The 17,515-nt window shown below is 45.0% G+C and overlaps 1 protein-coding gene across 1 annotated transcript in view; it reads right to left on the bottom strand.

Annotated features, from left to right (window-relative positions):
- Nucleotides 1-17,086, bottom strand: part of LOC149436823 (N-acetyltransferase 8-like) — a 26,284-nt gene extending 9,198 nt beyond the window's left edge. Inside the window, exon 1 of the mRNA XM_089661421.1 lies at nucleotides 16,980-17,086. The gene's annotated coding sequence lies outside the window, so the exon portion shown is untranslated. The remainder of the gene's footprint in view (nucleotides 1-16,979) is intronic.
- Between the last annotated feature and the right edge of the window lie 429 nt (nucleotides 17,087-17,515).

The following is a 17,515-nucleotide window of genomic DNA, read 5'->3' as shown; positions in this document are numbered from 1 at the left end:
AACCCCTTGGGATTACGTGGAGTTTTGCATGAATTGGGCATAAAATGTGCTCTGAACGTCATCTAAGTCACAACAATAGAAGAACACAGTCTGCTGAACATAATACTACACAAACATTAGATGTTGCCATGGTTTAATTGCACATAACATGTAAACATTCACAGTGCAGGGAGGAAAAAGTATGTGAGGCCCTAGCTTAATGACTTCTCCCAGAGCTAATTGGAGCCAGGAGTGAGCCAACCTTGACTCCAATCAGTGTGATGATATTGGATGTGTTGCTGACAGCTGTCCTGCCCTTAAAAAACACACCTGTTTTGGGTTTACTGGTTTCAAGAAGCACTGTCTGATGTGAACCATGCCTCGCAGAAAAGAGCTCTCAGAAGACCTACGATCAAGAATTGTTGACTTGCATAAAGCTGGAAAGGGTTACAAAAGTATCTCCAAAAGCCTTGATGTTCCTGTGTCCACGGTAAGACAGACTGTCTACAAATGGAGAAAGTTTAGCACTGTTGCTACTCTCCCTAATCGTGGTCGTCCTGTAAAAATGACTGCAAGAGCACAGCGCAGAATGCTGCATGAGGTAAAGAAGAATCCCAGAGTGTCAGCTAAAGACCTACAGAAATCTCTGGCACATGCTAACATTTTTGTTGACACATCTACAATAAGGAAAACATTAAACAAGAATGGAGTACATGGGAGGACACCACGGAGGAAGCCATTGCTGTCCAAAAAGAAGATTGCAGCACGTTTGAAGTTTGCAAAAGAGCACCTGGATGTTCCACAGCACTACTGGCAAAATATACTGTCGACAGATGAAACCAAGATTGAGTTGTTTGGGAAGAACACACAACACTATGTGTGGAGAAAAAAAGGCACAGCGCACCAACATCAAAACCTCATCCCCACTGTGAAACATGGCGGAGGGAGCATCATGGTTTGGGGTTGCTTTGCTGCCTCAGGGCCTGGACGGATTGTTGTCATTGATGGGAAAATGAATTCCAGAGTTTATCAAGACATTTTGCAGGAAAACGTACGACCATCTGTCCGCCAACTGAAGCTCCGCAGAGGATGGGTGATGCAACAGGACAATGACCCAAAGCATACAAGTCATTCAACAAAGCAATGGCTGCAACAGCACAGAATACGCCTTCTGGAGTGGCCCAGTCAGAGTCCTGACCTCAACCCGATTAAAATGCTGTGGCATGACCTTAAGAGAGCGATTCACACCAGACATCCCAAGAATATTGCTACACTGAAACAGTTTTGTGAAGAGGAGTGGTCCAAAATGACTCCAGATCGTTGTGCAGGTCTGATCTGCAACTACAGGAAACGTTTGGTTGAGGTTATTGCTGCCAAAGGAGGGTCAACCAGTTATTAAGTCCAAAGGTTCACATACTTTTTCCTCCCTGCACTGTGAATGTTTACATGTTATGTGCAATTAAACCATGGCAACATCTAATGTTTGTGTAGTATTATGTTCAGCAGACTGTGTTCTTCTATTGTTGTGACTTAGATGACGTTCAGAGCACATTTTATGCCCAGTTCATGCAAAACTCCACGTAATCCCAAGGGGTTCACATACTTTTTCTTGCAACTGTATGTGTACTGCCTTTCAGTGCTCATCACTGCAGCCTCATTAGCACACATCAGTGAAGGAGAAAAATCACTTATTTACAAAATTTTATAACAGAAACGAAGAAAAAACTTTTTTTTTTTTTTCAAAATTTTCAGTAGTTTTTGGTTTGTTTAGCAAAAAAAAAAAAAACCCGAGGTGATTAAACACCACCAAAATAAAGCTCCGTCTGTCTCAAAAAAAAGATACAAATGTCATATGGGTACAGTGTTGCATGATCGCGCAATTGTCATTCAAAGTGTGACAGCACTGAAAGCTGGCCCTGGGCAGGAAGGGGGTGAGAGCGCCCGGTAGACAAGTGGCTAAAGAACAGCCACTTATCTTTCCCTTGATCCTGCAGTGTCCTCCCCGCAGCCCATTTCACCAGCCGTCCGGTGTTCCCGGCGCCGGCATCTTCAGTGTGGGCCCCTGGCTGTGACAGCTTGCGACTCCACAGCACACTGTGCATGCGTGTGAAGCGCTGCGCTTTGTGAATGGTCCCGCACTCTTCTGGGACTTGTCATTTGTCCCAGAAGACTACGGGGCGGGGTGGGGGACAACTTCCGATTGCCTAGGCGATCGCAGTGGAAGTGGCAGCCGGTACCTGTCTATTTCAGATACCCACTCCCCCCCCACTTCCTAAAGGTGCCAATCCTTAATGGGGAGTGGGGGACCAGTCTTTAAAGCGGAACTTCCCCTTCTGGGTGGAGCTCCACTTTAATGCAGCTGGTAATTTTGCATTGAAGTCACTAGGGGGCATTTTTGCTTTAACATCAATGGGAACTTGACTTTGCATGAAAGTCTATGAGACACAATTTTGCATTGAAGTTACCAGGAGGCGATTTTGCATGAAAGTCTAAGAGACCCAACTTTGCATGTATCAGATATTACCGACACTTTTTTTTTACTATCGGCAGGCTGAGATATGTAGCCGTCCCCAACCAAGGCAGGCTGGGATTTGTAGCCCCCCCCAACCAAGGCAGGCTGTAATTTGTAGCCCCCCCAACCACGGCAGGCTGGAATTTGTAGCACCCCCCCAACCAAGGCAGGCTGGAATTTGTAGCCCCCCCCCAACCAAGGCAGGCTGTAATTTGTAGCCCCCCCAACCAAGGCAGGCTGTAATTTGTAGCCCCCCCAACCAAGGCAGGCTGTAATTTGTAGCCCCCCCCAACCAAGGCAGGCTGGGATTTGTAGCCCCCCCAACCAAGGCAGGCTGGAATTTGTAGCCCCCCCAACCAAGGCAGGCTGGAATTTGTAGCCCCCCCCAACCAAGGCAGGCTGGAATTTGTAGCCCCCCCCCAACCAAGGCAGGCTGGGATTTGTAGCCCCCCCCAACCAAGGCAGGCTGGAATTTGTAACCCCCACAACCACGGCAGGCTGGGATTTGTAGCCCCCCCCCACAACCACGGCAGGCTGGAATTTGCAGCCCCCCAACCAAGGCAGGTTGGGATTTGTAGTCCCTCAATGCAGGCTGGTATTTGTAGTCCCTCAAGGCAGGCTGGGATTTGTAGTCCCCTAAGTCAGGCTGGGATTTGCTGTCCCACCTCCAGGATGCGAAGAGACTTCTAGCACTGCACAAGCTGGGACTTGTCTCCCTACCAAGACATGCTGAGGTTTGTAATCCACCTCCAGGACATACAGTCCCCCTACCAAGGATTGGCAGTCCCATCCCTGAGATATGCAGATGTTTCTAGCAATACACAGAGTAGGACCTGCAGTCCTGGGGAACTTCCCCGAACCAATCAATCTCAAATGGGAAGAGGAACCAAAAAGAAAATAGAGGAATCCTTAAAAAACAAACATCAGGAGGACAAGGGCAGAACAAGAAGTCAGAAAAGGTAGTTGATGAAATCACCCATGATAAGAAGGTAATCAATTTGGCTAATTTTCCACTCGGAGGAGAACACATCACCTTGTTGAATAAAGGCATGTCCTTTTCACCAGTGACCCCCATGGATGAGTTTGGAGTATTTAAAGATGTCAACTTATTTTTGAGAAAAGTATTTCTAAGATTGATACATGGTAACCCCACTATGTTGGAGGATATGGGTTCGGACTCCTCCATGGAGGATCGAAAAATGCTCGATATGCTGATATCTCTCATGGAGGAAAGTGATGATTGTGCTGAGAATGAACCAGAATTGGATAATCACAATGATGTGATCAGAAAAGTTGATCTACATATTAGATCGACAAAAATGCCTAAAATACGTTCCAACATGAGGATATCGGCATTTCTGGACTTAGTTGCAGATGACCTTAAAAATCTTGAGTGGAAAATGCCAATTGGTGACAATCTTACAAAAAAGGAAAGAAAAGCCCTTAACCTCCTTGGCGGTTTTCCCGAGTGTAGCTCGGGGTAGAATTTCTATACCAAGAACGGTAACCCCCCCGAGCTACACTCGGGCTTACCATGCAGCGTTCTCTGGGGGTCCCTGCAGCACTTACCTTGTCCTTCGCTCCCACGATGGGTCCCCTGCAGCGTCCCCGTCCATCTCCTCCGGCGGATGCCGGCATCTGGCTTCCGTGTTCCGGTCCCCGTGACGTCGGAACGTTCGGGCGGCGGAACCGGCGGGAAATTTGAAATTTTTAAAAAATGACATTTTTGCTGTCATTGCTTTTTCACTGCATTTCACATACATTTTGTCCCCACTGCTTTGTCCGGCGCCCTGCCTGCATTTTGACTGTTCTTTCTGCCTGGAAACTTAGAAAAGTCCATGGCGGCCAAAAAGCATCCCTTTACGTCAAAAGCGGTTTTAGAACAGCGATAGTAAATCAGAATCACTTGCAGAATTGAGTGATAATGATTTGTGGGGGAAATTCGTCATCAGACACTGAAAACGATTTTGCGACTTTGCTCAGCGATGTGCGAATTTGCCTCTGTATTTCACATTTCTGTGTTTTTGGTTTGATTATATTATTGAATTAAATTTATTATTATTATATTATTATTTTTTATGATTATTTATTAAATTATAATTTATGATTTCATGTTTCAAGTTTTATCATATCCGGGATGTTTACTAGACTCTTTTTCGGATAGATTTCAGTGAGTTATTCCTAAAAATTACAGCCTACAATAAAAAACTACATATTTCCATGCAAAAAAATGGTACCGCTTTCAGCACAAAATTCCTGACATGATCATACCGCCAGGGAGGTTAAAGAACTAAAAGAGACCAAAAATATAGTTATTAAGAGAAGTGATAAGGGGGGCAATGTAGTTATCTTAAATGAACAAAACTATGTCAAAGAGGTGAAGCACCTTTTGGGGGATTCATCTACATATAGAAAATTAACTACTAATCCTTTCCCTGTAGTGGTGAAAAAATTAAATTCTATGCTAATGCTGGGTAAAGAGGCGGGTCTTCTTACTAAATAGGAGTTTGAATATTTAAGAATTGAGGAATTTAATCATCCTACCTTTTATATCATCCCTAAAATACATAAGAATCAAGAAAACCCACCTGGTAGACCTATTGTTTCTGCCATTAATGGTCCCTTAGATAAAACAGGGAAATATATTGACTTATTCCTCAAAGATATGGTCCCTAATCTATCCTCTTATGTAAGAGATTTATTAGCCAAAATTGAAAATTTAATAATAAACGAAAATTCTATTCTAGTTGGAATAGATGTAGAGTCACTTTATACATCTATCCCACATGAATGTGGTTTAAGATCGATTTTTCACTTTCTTGATAAAATATACCCCACTTTGGGGGGACAAAATGAATTTATTAGTGAGTTACTGGACTTTGCATTACGACATAATTTTTTCCAATTTAACAATACCTTTTATCAACAGATCAGAGGTACAAGTATGGGGGCACCATGGGCTCCAGCCTATGCGTGTCTACACTTAGGATTTTGGGAGGAGCAGGTTGTCTTCAGGTCAGCAGGGTTTCTTGCACATGCCCAGATTTGGTTGAGATATATTGATGATATTCTCCTTATATGGAGAGGAACATCGGAGGAATTAAAACTTTTCCTGGAAGAATTAAATCAAAACTCCTTCAATATTAGACTCACATATGTGTTTGATGAAAGATGTATTTCTTTTCTTGACCTTGAAATTAGACTTGAGGACAAGAGACTCCTTACTAAAACGTTTAGAAAACCAACTGCAGCTAATACCTTATTAGAGGCCAGAAGTTATCATCCACGTTCAGTGATTACAGGAATCCCAGTAGGACAGTTTCTGAGATGTCGGAGAAACTGCTCGAACATTATTGACTTTAGGATGGAAGCGCAGGACCTCTATAAAAGGTTTAGAGAACGGGGATACTCTCACTCTCAGATTAGAAGAGCTCGGAGACGGGCATATCAAACTGACCGTAAGAGTTTATTATCCCCAAACAAGGAAGAGAAGGTTAAACTAAGTGAGCAACCTGTTAGAATGATAACTCAATTTGGATCTCAATGGCAGGCTGTGAAACAAATATTAGAAAAGCACTGGAAGATTCTAACCCAATGCCCCAAACTGAGTAAAATTGTAGGTGAGCGCCCCCAAATGGTAGCAAGAAGAGCACCAAGTCTTGGTGACCTCCTTATTCATTCCGACTATCAACCGTTAAAGCAAACAACATGGTTGAAGTCACGTACAAAAGGGATGTATAGATGTGGAAAATGTCAGATCTGTAAATTTGTGGATCGCACAGATTTTTTTCTGTGATTCAAAAAATAGTACTCACTATAAAATTCAAAGTATAATAAATTGCTCCACAGCTAGAGTATTATATATATTGACTTGCCCTTGCAAAAAGATGTATATAGGTAAAACTAAAAGACAACTTAAAGTACGAATAGGCGAACACTTTAGAGACATCAGATCCAATGACCCTGAAAGTAATTTAGCTCAACACTATGCTAAGCATCATGGAGGTAAACTGGATGGTACAAAAGTGAAAGGTTTCTATGCATTTCATTTTCCCCAAAGGAGAGGTGATTTTGATAAAGAATTATTAAGAAAGGAAAAATATTGGATATATAAACTTGATACATTGTACCCAAAGGGGTTAAATGTTGAGTGTGACCTCCAGGTATTTTTGGATAAATAGCCCTATATAGGGATTCCCTAATTAATATCGCCATTTTGTGGTAATTTTTTTATCTCCTTTAATGTTAATAAAGCCTTCCCTTTTGTTGATGTGTCCAGTTGCCCGTCGGTTGAAATGTGATAAAAAATCAGCTATTGTGCTAAGTAATTAGCCCCTTCCTCCATCGAGAATAGCTGGATGTTAATAAATAGAGATGAGCGAATCGAACCAGGCGAAGTGGAATTCGTTTCGAATTTCAGGAAAAATTCGATTCGCGGCGAATCCGAATATTAGCATACTTCGGGTGCGCGAATCGGATTTTTCCCGATCAGCCGGCAAAAGTGTCCCTGCAGAGAGCTCCGCTATTTCTGACAGTTCTCTGACAGTTCCTTCACATGTACAGCGGTTGAAACATTGTATCTATTTGTTTCCATTTAGGATACAGATGTTTTTATTCGGAAACAGATACAATGTTTCAACCGCTGTAAATGTGAAGGAACTGTCAGAGAACTGTCAGAAATAGCGGAGCTCTCTGCAGATACACTTTTTGCTGTACTGGAATACTTCTTCTTTTCATTCTTCTTTTCATTCTTCTCATTCTTCTTTTCATTCTTCTCATTCTTCTTTTCATTCTTCTTTTCATTCTTCTTTTCATTCTTCTTCTCATTCTTCTTTTCATTCTTCTTCTTCTTTTTATTCTTCTTTTCATTCTTCTCATTCTTCTTTTCTTCTTCATGAAAAGAAGAATGAGAAGAAGAATGAAAAGAAGAATGAGAAGAATGAAAAGAAGAATGAAAAGAAGAAGAAGAATGAAAAGAAGAATGAGAAGAGGAATGAAAAGAAGAATGAGAAGAAGGAGAATTCCAAGCCGGCAAAAAGTGTATCTGCAGAGCTCCGCTATTTCTTAGCGGAGCTCTGCAGATACACTTAGCGGAGCTCTGCAGATACACTTTTTGCCGGCTTGGAATTCTTCTTATTTTCATCCTACTTCTTCTTCCTCTTCTTCATCCTCATCCTCATCCTCTTCTTCTTCTTCTGAGGATGAGGATGAAGAAGAAGAAGAAGAAGTAGGATGAAAATAAGAAGAATTCCAAGCCGGCAAAAAGTGTATCTGCAGAGCTCCGCTAAGTGTATCTGCAGAGCTCCGCTAAGAAATAGCGGAGCTCTGCAGATACACTTTTTGCCGGCTTGGAATTCTCCTTCTTCTCATCCTTCTTCTTCTTCTCATCCTTCTTCTTCTTCTCATCCTTCTCCTTCTTCTCATCCTTCTTCTTCTTCTCATCCTTCTTCTTCTTCTCATCCTTCTCCTTCTTCTCATCCTTCTTCTTCTCATCCTTCTTCTTCTTCTCATCCTTCTTCTTCTTCTCATCCTTCTCCTTCTTCTCATCCTTCTTCTTCTTCTCATCCTTCTCCTTCTTCTCATCCTTCTCCTCATCCTTCTCCTTCTTCTCATCCTTCTCCTTCTCCTTCTTCTCATCCTTCTCCTTCTCCTTCTTCTCATCCTTCTCCTTCTCCTTCTTCTCATCCTTCTCCTTCTCCTTCTTCTCATCCTTCTTCTTCTTCTCATCCTTCTTCTTCTTCTCATCCTTCTTCTTCTCATTCTTCTCCTTCTTCTCATCCTTCTTCTTCTTCTCATCCTTCTCCATCTTCTCATCCTTCTCCTTCTTCTCATTATTCTCCTTCTTCTCATCCTTCTCCTTCTCCTTCCTCATCTCCAAGGGCATTTAAATTAAAGGTACAGTGTTCTGCACTAATATAAAGGCTCTCTGAAGCCTAGAAACCCTTTTTATAAGTTAAATTCTCAGCGAATAAATTCGCATCGAATCAAATTTCTTCCTCAAATTCGGCGAATCAGCCGAATCGAATTTTTGAATAATTCGCTCATCTCTATTAATAAATGCTCAGTGTGATTTCCAGGTATTTGTGGATAAATAGCCTTATACAGGGATTTCCTAATTAATATCACCATCTTCTGGTGAGTTTGCGGTAATTATTTATCTCCTTTTATGTCAATAGAACATGATAAGCCTTTCCTCTCTTTGATATGTCTTGTTGCCTGCTGTTTTAAATATGATGAATGACCAGCTGCTGTGCTAAATAATTAGCCTTTTTCCCTTTGAGAATAGCTGCAGGTTAATAATTTGCATACGTGGGTGGGTTTCAACCCACTATAAACAGGAAGCTGAAAGGCAGGAATCTCATTGGTCCCGACGAAGCTGAGTGAGATACGCCCATCGGCGAAACGCGTTGACGTCATACGTCAGATACGTCACTTCCGGTCATGCGCATTGGCGATATGCACGCCGACCTACAAGGAGGCAGCCATCTTCACATGCCATGAGTCATGCAAAAGCTGTACAGGCGCCATGGAGAGGTCGGAACCCGCGAAATGTCGGCTGATGTAAGCGGTAGTTCCCTGGATCAACACGGCAGTACCTATGAAGGATACTTCTGTTTTCTACTACCCATAGCACAGGTGGTGAGTGGACTGTTACAGGACTAATGAAGAAGGCTCCTTGTTACTTATACTATATATACATCAAAGTGAGAGGACCATGAGTGACTATCCTCATATCATTTGTCTGATTACAGGACGGGGACATTATGATTCTTTATCTAGATACAAGGCATACAACATACATTGCAACAGGTGGAAGAGCCATTGGATCTCATTCTATCTCAAATATTAAAGTGGTTAGCAGTCCACATGTTGTGGTGAAGAAACCATATAAAGCAGGCCTCTGCTATTTGCATCCATCTCTCCATCAAGACATCAACAGGGACTCTTCCATCTATAAGAATCTTTGCAACTATTTGCGTCTACTACGGGTAGATGGGCCCCAACCACATGTGCCTTTACAGGGTTGTACTGCTTGAATCCATCATTACATTATTGGGGTATACTGTATTTCCCCCCCCCCCCCTTTTCTCATTCCAGTTTTTTACCCATATTGCCTTGTGTAGGCTTAGGGTTATGTTTCTCTCCACGTGGTAACTGGATTTGCCTATTTGCATAACATGTGATATTATATACCTATGGTACAATTTTTGATACCTCCTACAGGGAGTGTAACTAATGTGTGGTGCTGCAAATGCTCTAGACTACGGTTGTCACAGCCTTTGCAGCACATATATATCCAGACCGGTCTTGGTGTCATTTTAAATGGTTTTAGGTCTGTGTATATTGTCTCATACTGAGGTGATGGTAAACCAGGGCGATTGCCCGAGTGTCTACTATTAATGTGTAATAAAGCAAAATTTTGGGAAATTCTTTCTGAGTATCGCATTCTGTCCATAATGTAGCCGCTTTTTCTGTGAATCTCTTTTCACAAATTTCTTTGCAGGACCTGCAGTCCCCCTACCAACATTAAGCCATGCTGAGATTTGTAGTTCTATCCCCCAGGATAGGCAGGAAGTTCTAGCATTGCTCAATTTGAGACTGGCACTTCCCCTGCCATGGTATGCTGAGGGTTGAATCCCCCCCCCCCCCCCCCGAGGCATTGCAGAATTTCTACCACTGTACAAGCTAGGACTTGTAGCCCCCCTACCAACACCAAGGCATGCTGAGATCTGTAGTCCCACCCTTATGACATGCAAGGATTCCCAGCACTGGGAGTTGTAGTTCCCATTACCTTGAAGCATCCTTATGGGCGTTGAAGTTCTTGCCCCCCCCCCCCCCTCTAGAGAAGGCATGCTGCGTGGTTTAGACCCCCCCGAGACACTTCATCAGGTACACACATTTCCTGGTCTGAAGAAAGCAGGATTGGGATGACAGCAGCTTATAGCTATGGTGACCCCATATGTCTGCCCTGCTCCCTATGTAAGGCTCCATGCACACGAACAGGGTTTTTTTTAAGCTAAAAAAATGCTGGTTTGGGCAATTTTTTTTTGTAGCGGTTTAGCAGCATATTTTTTACAGTACATGTAGAGGGGAAAAAAGTTGTTAGAAGCATTTTAGTAGAGTTCAGCATTTTTTTTTTCTGCTGGGAAAATGCTAAAAAGACTTTTTGTTATTGCTGCTCTTAGATGCTGAAAATGCTAACAGCCCAAAGCAGCACCATGGCTAAATGGTTAGGACTTCCGCCTGGCAGTACTCGGGTCGTTGGTTCAAATCCCAACCACAGCACCACCTGCCTGGAGTTTGGAGTGTGGGAGGAAACTGGAGTACCTGGAGGAAACCCATGCAGGCACAGGGAGAACATTCAAAGACATGCTGATAGGTAAATTGTCCCTAGTATGTGTATGTATGAATGTGAATTAGGGACCTTAGATTGTATGCTCCTCGTGTAAAAAAAAAAAAAAAAACACGAACGTGGGAAAACATGCAAAAACAAGTTAAAAACTTTGGGTTTTTAGCCACTTGCCCTCCTGAGGATTTACCCCCCTTAATGACCACGCCTCTTTTTGCTACTCGGCGCTGCACTAATTCAACTGACAATTGCGCGGTCATGCAATGCTGCACCCAAACGAAATTTACGTCCTTTTTTTCACAGAAATAGAGCTTTCTTTCGGTGGTATTTGATCACCTGTGCGCTTTTTATTTTTTCATGCTATAAACAAAAAAAGACCAAAAATTTTGAAGAAAAACAATATTTTTTTACTTTCAGCTATAAAAAATATACAGTAAACTCAAAGTTAGTTATAAATTTAGGCCAAAATGTATTCTGCTCCATGTTTTTGGTAAAAAAAATCCCAATAAGTGTATATTGATTGCTTTGTGTGAAGTTATAGCGTCTACAAACTATGGGATAGATACTGCAATTTACGCCATTTTTCTGCTATACAGCGCTGTGCTAGTTTAACGGACAATTGCGCGGTCATGCAATACGGTACATAAATGAAATTTACATCCTTTTTTCCCCAGAAATTGAGCTTTCTTTCGGTGGTATTTGTTCACCTGTGCGGTTTTATTTTTTGCGCTATAAAAAAAAGGCTGACAATTTTGAGGAAAAAAAAACAATATTTTGGACATTTTGCTATAAAACATGTCCAGTAAAAAAAAATTTAAAAATCAAATTTAGTCATAAATTTCTGCCAAAATGCATTCTGCGACATGTCTTTGCTAAAAAAAAAAGCCCAATTTAATATGTAATTGTAAATTAATTGGTTTACGTGAAAGTTATAGCGTTTTAATTTTTTTTTTATACTAATAATGGCGGCGATCAGCGACTTATGGCGGAACTGCGGGACTGCGGCGGATATTCTGACACTAGGGGGGGAACTGACTTGGGGTCACTGACATCCCCAGTGACACTAATACAGTGATCAGTGCAAAAGAAAAAAACACTGACACTGTACTAATGGCACTGGGGAGGAAGGGGTTAACTTTATTATTCAGGGAAGGGTTATCTGTGTGAGGGGAGTGTTTTACTAGGGGGCGGGGTGTGTACTGCAGGGAACACCGCTGATCGGGAGAGAGAAACTCTTCTGTCCTGATCAGCGTGTCCTGGAGCTGTCAGGGAACTGACAGAAAGCACAGTTACTGCAGTCCTGCTCTCTGTCAGCGATTGCCGCTAATCGCCAGGACATAGCCGGTAATGACCGGCTGTGACCCGGCGACTGACATCCACGGCTGTGATCGGTGGGACAGGTAGGGCGGCGGGGCGCCTCGCACGCGCCCCCTACCTGTTTTAAAAACACACATTTTAAAACGTGGTTTTGCCCAGCCGTGCCGCCCTGCCAACGTATTTATACAGTGGCTGGGCAGCATGTGGTTACCATGACCGCTAACGTTACCAGAGTTATCAAAATGTCCCGAGTGCCACGGGACGTTTTTACAGCGGCTATTTTTGGCTTTTGGCGTTTTTATCTACCCCCAGCATGTTATCCTCGGTGTCCATGTCCACACAGACTGGAATCAACGTTTTTTGGGTGGAAAAAAACCCAGAACTAGAGTTTTTTTAGGTTCCATGCACACTGGGGGGGGCGTTATAATAATGCAGGTAACGTTGGATGTGTAAAGTAACGTTAAATACGCAAGTTTTTCAGTGTTTTTGCATAAGCATTTAGCCACGTTTTTTTCATGTTTGCTTTTTTAGCATTTTTTTTAACCCCAAATTTTTTTTTGGGGGGGGTCAAAAAAGTCCAAAAACACCGGTTTGCCACGATTTACCACATTTTGCTGCATTTTTCAGTGTGAGAGTTTTTTTTTTTAAGAGCGTTGCATTAACATTTAGCTGCGTTTTCCCCGTTTTTTTTGCATTTTTTTACAAAAAAAAATATTTTTTGGGTCAAAGTCCCAAACCGGTAAAAAAAACCCTCTAAAAAAAATGCAAACAAATGCAAAATGCCGCTAAACGTGAATACAAAGATGCTAAAAAAAAGCTGAAAAACTCTGTTTTTTAACATGAATTTACACAGCGAACGTTACTAACGTTATTAAAACACCTCCCCAGTGTGCATGGAGCCTAAACATCGACAAGAGGATTCATGCACGGGGGGAGATTTACTAAGACTGGCCATACATTATACAATTTTCCTGAGATTATATATATTATATTGAGATTATAACTCCTATACTAGGAGGTCAAACTAACAACACTTTGAATTGTATCCAATTAGGCGGGCCCTGTATAATAAGGCTCTGTCCTCGAGCCCCTTCTCCATCTACACCTCCTCCCTTGGCCAACTCATACACAGCTTCAACTATCACCTCTATGCCGACGACATGTAAATCTATCTCACCCCTCATCTCACCCCTTCAGTCTCCGCCGCTCACCTCACCCCTTTAGTCTCTACCTCCTTACCTCACCCCTTCAGTCTCTGCCCCCTCGCCTCACCCCTTCAGTCTCCGCCCCCTCGCCTCACCTCTTCAGTCTCCGCCCCCTCGCCTCACCCCTTCAGTCCCCGCCCCCTCGCCTCACCCCTTCAGACCCCGCCCCCTCGCCTCACCCCTTCAGTCTCCGACCCTCGCCTCACCCCTTCAGTCTCCGCCCAAATCACCAGCCTACTGAACGACATATCAGACTGGATGTCACTCCATTTCCTCAAACTGAACCTTTCCAAAACCAAGCTCCTAGTCTTCCCCCCAGCCCGGACACCCCCCCCCCCCACTGACTTCTCCAGCACGTCCAACAATGCCACCATCAGGCCCGCCCCACAGGCCAGAGTACTTGGTGTCATTCTGGACTCCAACCTATCCTTCCAGCCCCAAGTCCAATCTTTAACAAACTCGTGCAGACTCCGCCTCCACAACATCGCCAAAATCCGCACGTTGCTAACCCCAGAAACCACTAAACAGCTCATCCACTCCCTCATCATATCATGACTCGACTACTGCAACTCCCTCCTCACTGGCCTGCCTCGCCACAGGCTATCCCCGCTTCAGTCTATCCTGAATACGGCTGCCAGACTCATTCACCTTTCCAACAGCTCCGTTTCCTCCACCCCCCTCTGCCAATCCCTCCACTGGTCTCCATTCAGTGTCCTCCACCCCCCTCTGCCAATCCCTCCACTGGCCTCCACTCAGTGTCCGCCACCCCTCTCTGCCAATCTCTCCACTGGCCTCCATTCAGTGTCCTCCACCCCCCTCTGCCAATCCCTCCACTGGTCTCCATTCAGTGTCCTCCACCCCCCTCTGCCAATCCCTCCACTGGCCTCCATTCAGTGTCCTCCACCCCCCTCTGCCAATCCCTCCACTGGCCTCCACTCAGTGTCCGCCACCCCTCTCTGCCAATCTCTCCACTGGCCTCCATTCAGTGTCCTCCACCCCCCTCTGCCAATCCCTCCACTGGCCTCCACTCAGTGTCCGCCACCCCCCTCTGCCAATCTCTCCACTGGCCTCCAATCAGTGTCCTCCACCCCCCTCTGCCAATCCCTCCACTCAGTGTCCTCCACCCCCCTCTGCCAATCTCTCCACTGGCTTCCGATTGCCCAACGGATCAAATTCAAAATCCTAACACTGACGTACAAAGCCGTCCACCATACTGCCCCGAACTACATCACTGACCTAATATCCAAGTACCACCCAACACGCACACTCCGCTCCTCACAAGACCTCCTTCTCTCTAGTTCCCTGGTCTCCTCCTCTTATGCCTGCCTTCAGGGCATCGCCCATCCTCTGGAACTCCCTACCCCAATCCATCAGACTATCACCTACTCTCCTCTCCTTTAGGCGCACCCTGAAAACCCATCTCTTCAGGGAAGCCTACCTCACCCCCTGTAATTGCTGATCTCCTCCACTCTTCTTACCACTCCATCCCCCACAGCTATCTACTCCTGTGCCACCATCCCCTCCCTCCTAGATTGTAAGCTCCAAGGAGCAGGGCCCTCAAACCCCTCGTGTATCGCATTGTATTGTTACTGTACTGTTGCATGTTCTGTTTCCCATTGTAATGTACAGCGCTGAACGAACTATTGGCGCTTTATAAATACTGTATAATAATGGAAAATGGACAGAAAATTGTAAGAAAATTGTATAATGTATGGCCAGCCTTAGGCTCCATGTGTACGGGACACTTCAGAATGATGGAAACTGACTGCTGAAAAACGTAGGTTAAAAAACATCTGTTTAGCCGTGTTTGCATACCGCGTTTATGCGCATTTGCATTTAGAAGCGTCTTTTAAAGATAACCTCAGGAGATCTTCCAAAATGCCCAGAATGTACTGAAAACAGGAAATAACTATTTCAGACATTTTGAGAGAAATAGAGAGAGCAGAAGCAGAGAGAGAGGAAATGGAGGGAGCGGAAGAAGGGAGAGCGGAAGCGGAGGGAGCGGAAGAAGGGAGAGCAGAAGCAGAGAGAGAGCTGAAATGGAGGGAGCGGAAGAAGGGAGAGCAGAAGCAGAGAGAGAGCTGAAATGGAGGGAGCGGAAGAAGGGAGAGCAGAAGCGGAGAGAGAGCGGAAATGGAGGGAGCGGAAGAAGGGAGAGCAGAAGCAGAGAGAGTGGAAGCGGAGGGAGCAGGGAGAGCAGAAGCGGGGAGAGCAGAAGCGGAGGGAGCAGGGAGAGCAGAAGCGGGGAGAGCAGAAGCGGAGGGAGCAGGGAGAGCAGAAGCAGAGGGAGCAGGGAGAGCAGAAGTGGGGAGAGCAGAAGCGGGGAGAGCAGAAGCGGAGGGAGCAGGGAGAACAGAAGCGGGGAGAGCAGAAGCGGAGGGAGCAGGGAGAGCAGAAGCGGGGAGAGCAGAAGCGGAGGGAGCAGAAGCGGAGGGAGCAGGGAGAGCAGAAGCGGGGAGAGCAGGGAGAGCAGAAGCGGAGGGAGCAGGGAGAGCAGAAGCGGGGAGAGCAGAAGCGGAGGGAGCAGAAGCGGAGGGAGCAGAAGCGGAGGGAGCAGAAGCTGGGAGAGCAGAAGCGGAGGGAGCAGAAGCGGAGGGAGCAGAAGCAGGGAGAGCGGAAGCAGGGAGAGCGGAAGCTGGTAGAGCGGAAGCGGGGGGAGCGGAAGCGGGGAGAGCAGAAGCAAAGGGAGCAGAAGCGGGGGGAGCAGAAGCGGGGAGAGCAGAAGCAGTGGGAGCAGAAGCGGGGGGAGCAGAAGCGGAGGGAGCAGAAGTGGGGAGAGCAGAAGCGGGGGGAGCAGAAGCAGAGGGAGCAGAAGCGGGGGGAGCAGAGGCGGGAGAGCAGAAGCGGAGGGAGCAGAAGCGGGGAGAGCAGAAGCTGGGAGAGCGGAAGCAGAGGGAGCAGAAGCGGGGGGAGCAGAGGCGGGAGAGCAGAAGCGGAGGGAGCAGAAGCGGAGAGAGCAGAAGCAGAGAGAGCGGTATGTGCTGAGATTAGCTGTCTTTATTATTTTTCTGTGGTGTTTGGATGTTCCGGCTCATTTCTGTGCAGAAATTATTGCAGCCGCGTCTAACATTTTTCCTTTCATGCAAAACCTCCAAGTACGGTGTGCCGGGTCCATCTGAGTCCCGGGAAAATGCTTTCCATGTATTTTTCATGATGAAAAAAGGTTCTGGACAGCATCTGGAAATGGAAGAGTTAAAAAATGTTGTAAATGCTTATAAACACGGTTAGCCGCGTTTACACGTTTGAAATGCTTATAAAATCTACTCCTGAATGCAAGTTTTCTGCGTTCAAAAAAACAACTGTTAACTCAACTGCCTGTAAACGCAAATGTGTACACGGACACAGAGGAGGACATTAGGGAGAGCTCAGGGGCTGCTGAAAAAAACACAGAAAAGCTCCTGAACATCCGTTTATCAGCCGCAGTGTACATGGAGCCTAAATCTAAAGCACTCAGAATCTGGTACAGCTGAGCAAGGCAGCCAATCAGCTTCTACCTTCAGTTTGTTAGATGAAGCTTGGACAATAAAACCTGGAAGCTGATTGGTTTCTAGGCAGAGCTGCAGCAGATTTTTCTCCCTCCAGTTCCCCCCCATTGTGTATTAGACATTATACATACTCGATCGGCAGTGTGGACACGTTTCCACGTCCTGTACAGTTCCTGACCACGCCCACTCTAAAGTGTCATGTGACCTCACCGCAGCCTACAGAGGCAGTTGAAGAGCGTTACATTGTAGATCATCCCAAGTATTAACCCTTCTGCTGCTCTCCTCGCCGGCCGCTGCTTTCAGGTTGCTGAGCCAGTTTTTCATCCCAGAAAACATCCGCCGCTATTATTTGTGACCCTGACCTGTGCTGGATGACCTCACCCGGTGTACAATGTTACATTGTCATGTCACCATGTATCCATGTATTATGTATGTAACTTCTTTTTTTTTTTTTTTTCTTTGACAATAAAACTTTTTGATGCCAGAAAGCATCTGCCAACTCCGTTGTTTTCTCTTAGGCTTGGTGCATATACAGTCAGGTCCATATATATCCGGACACGGGCACAACTTTAGTTTTTTTCAGGTATTTACCAAAACATATTCCAGCTCTAGTTCTATAATGGATATGGGCAGACAGTGCGCACTCTCGGGTGTAATATGAGGGTGT

Source organism: Staurois parvus, unplaced genomic scaffold (assembly GCF_062004578.1).
Source record: "Staurois parvus isolate SC_StPar_1 unplaced genomic scaffold, SC_StPar_1.0 ptg001335l, whole genome shotgun sequence".
NCBI lineage: Eukaryota > Metazoa > Chordata > Amphibia > Anura > Ranidae > Staurois > Staurois parvus.
This window is presented reverse-complemented; position numbering and strand designations above follow the sequence as displayed.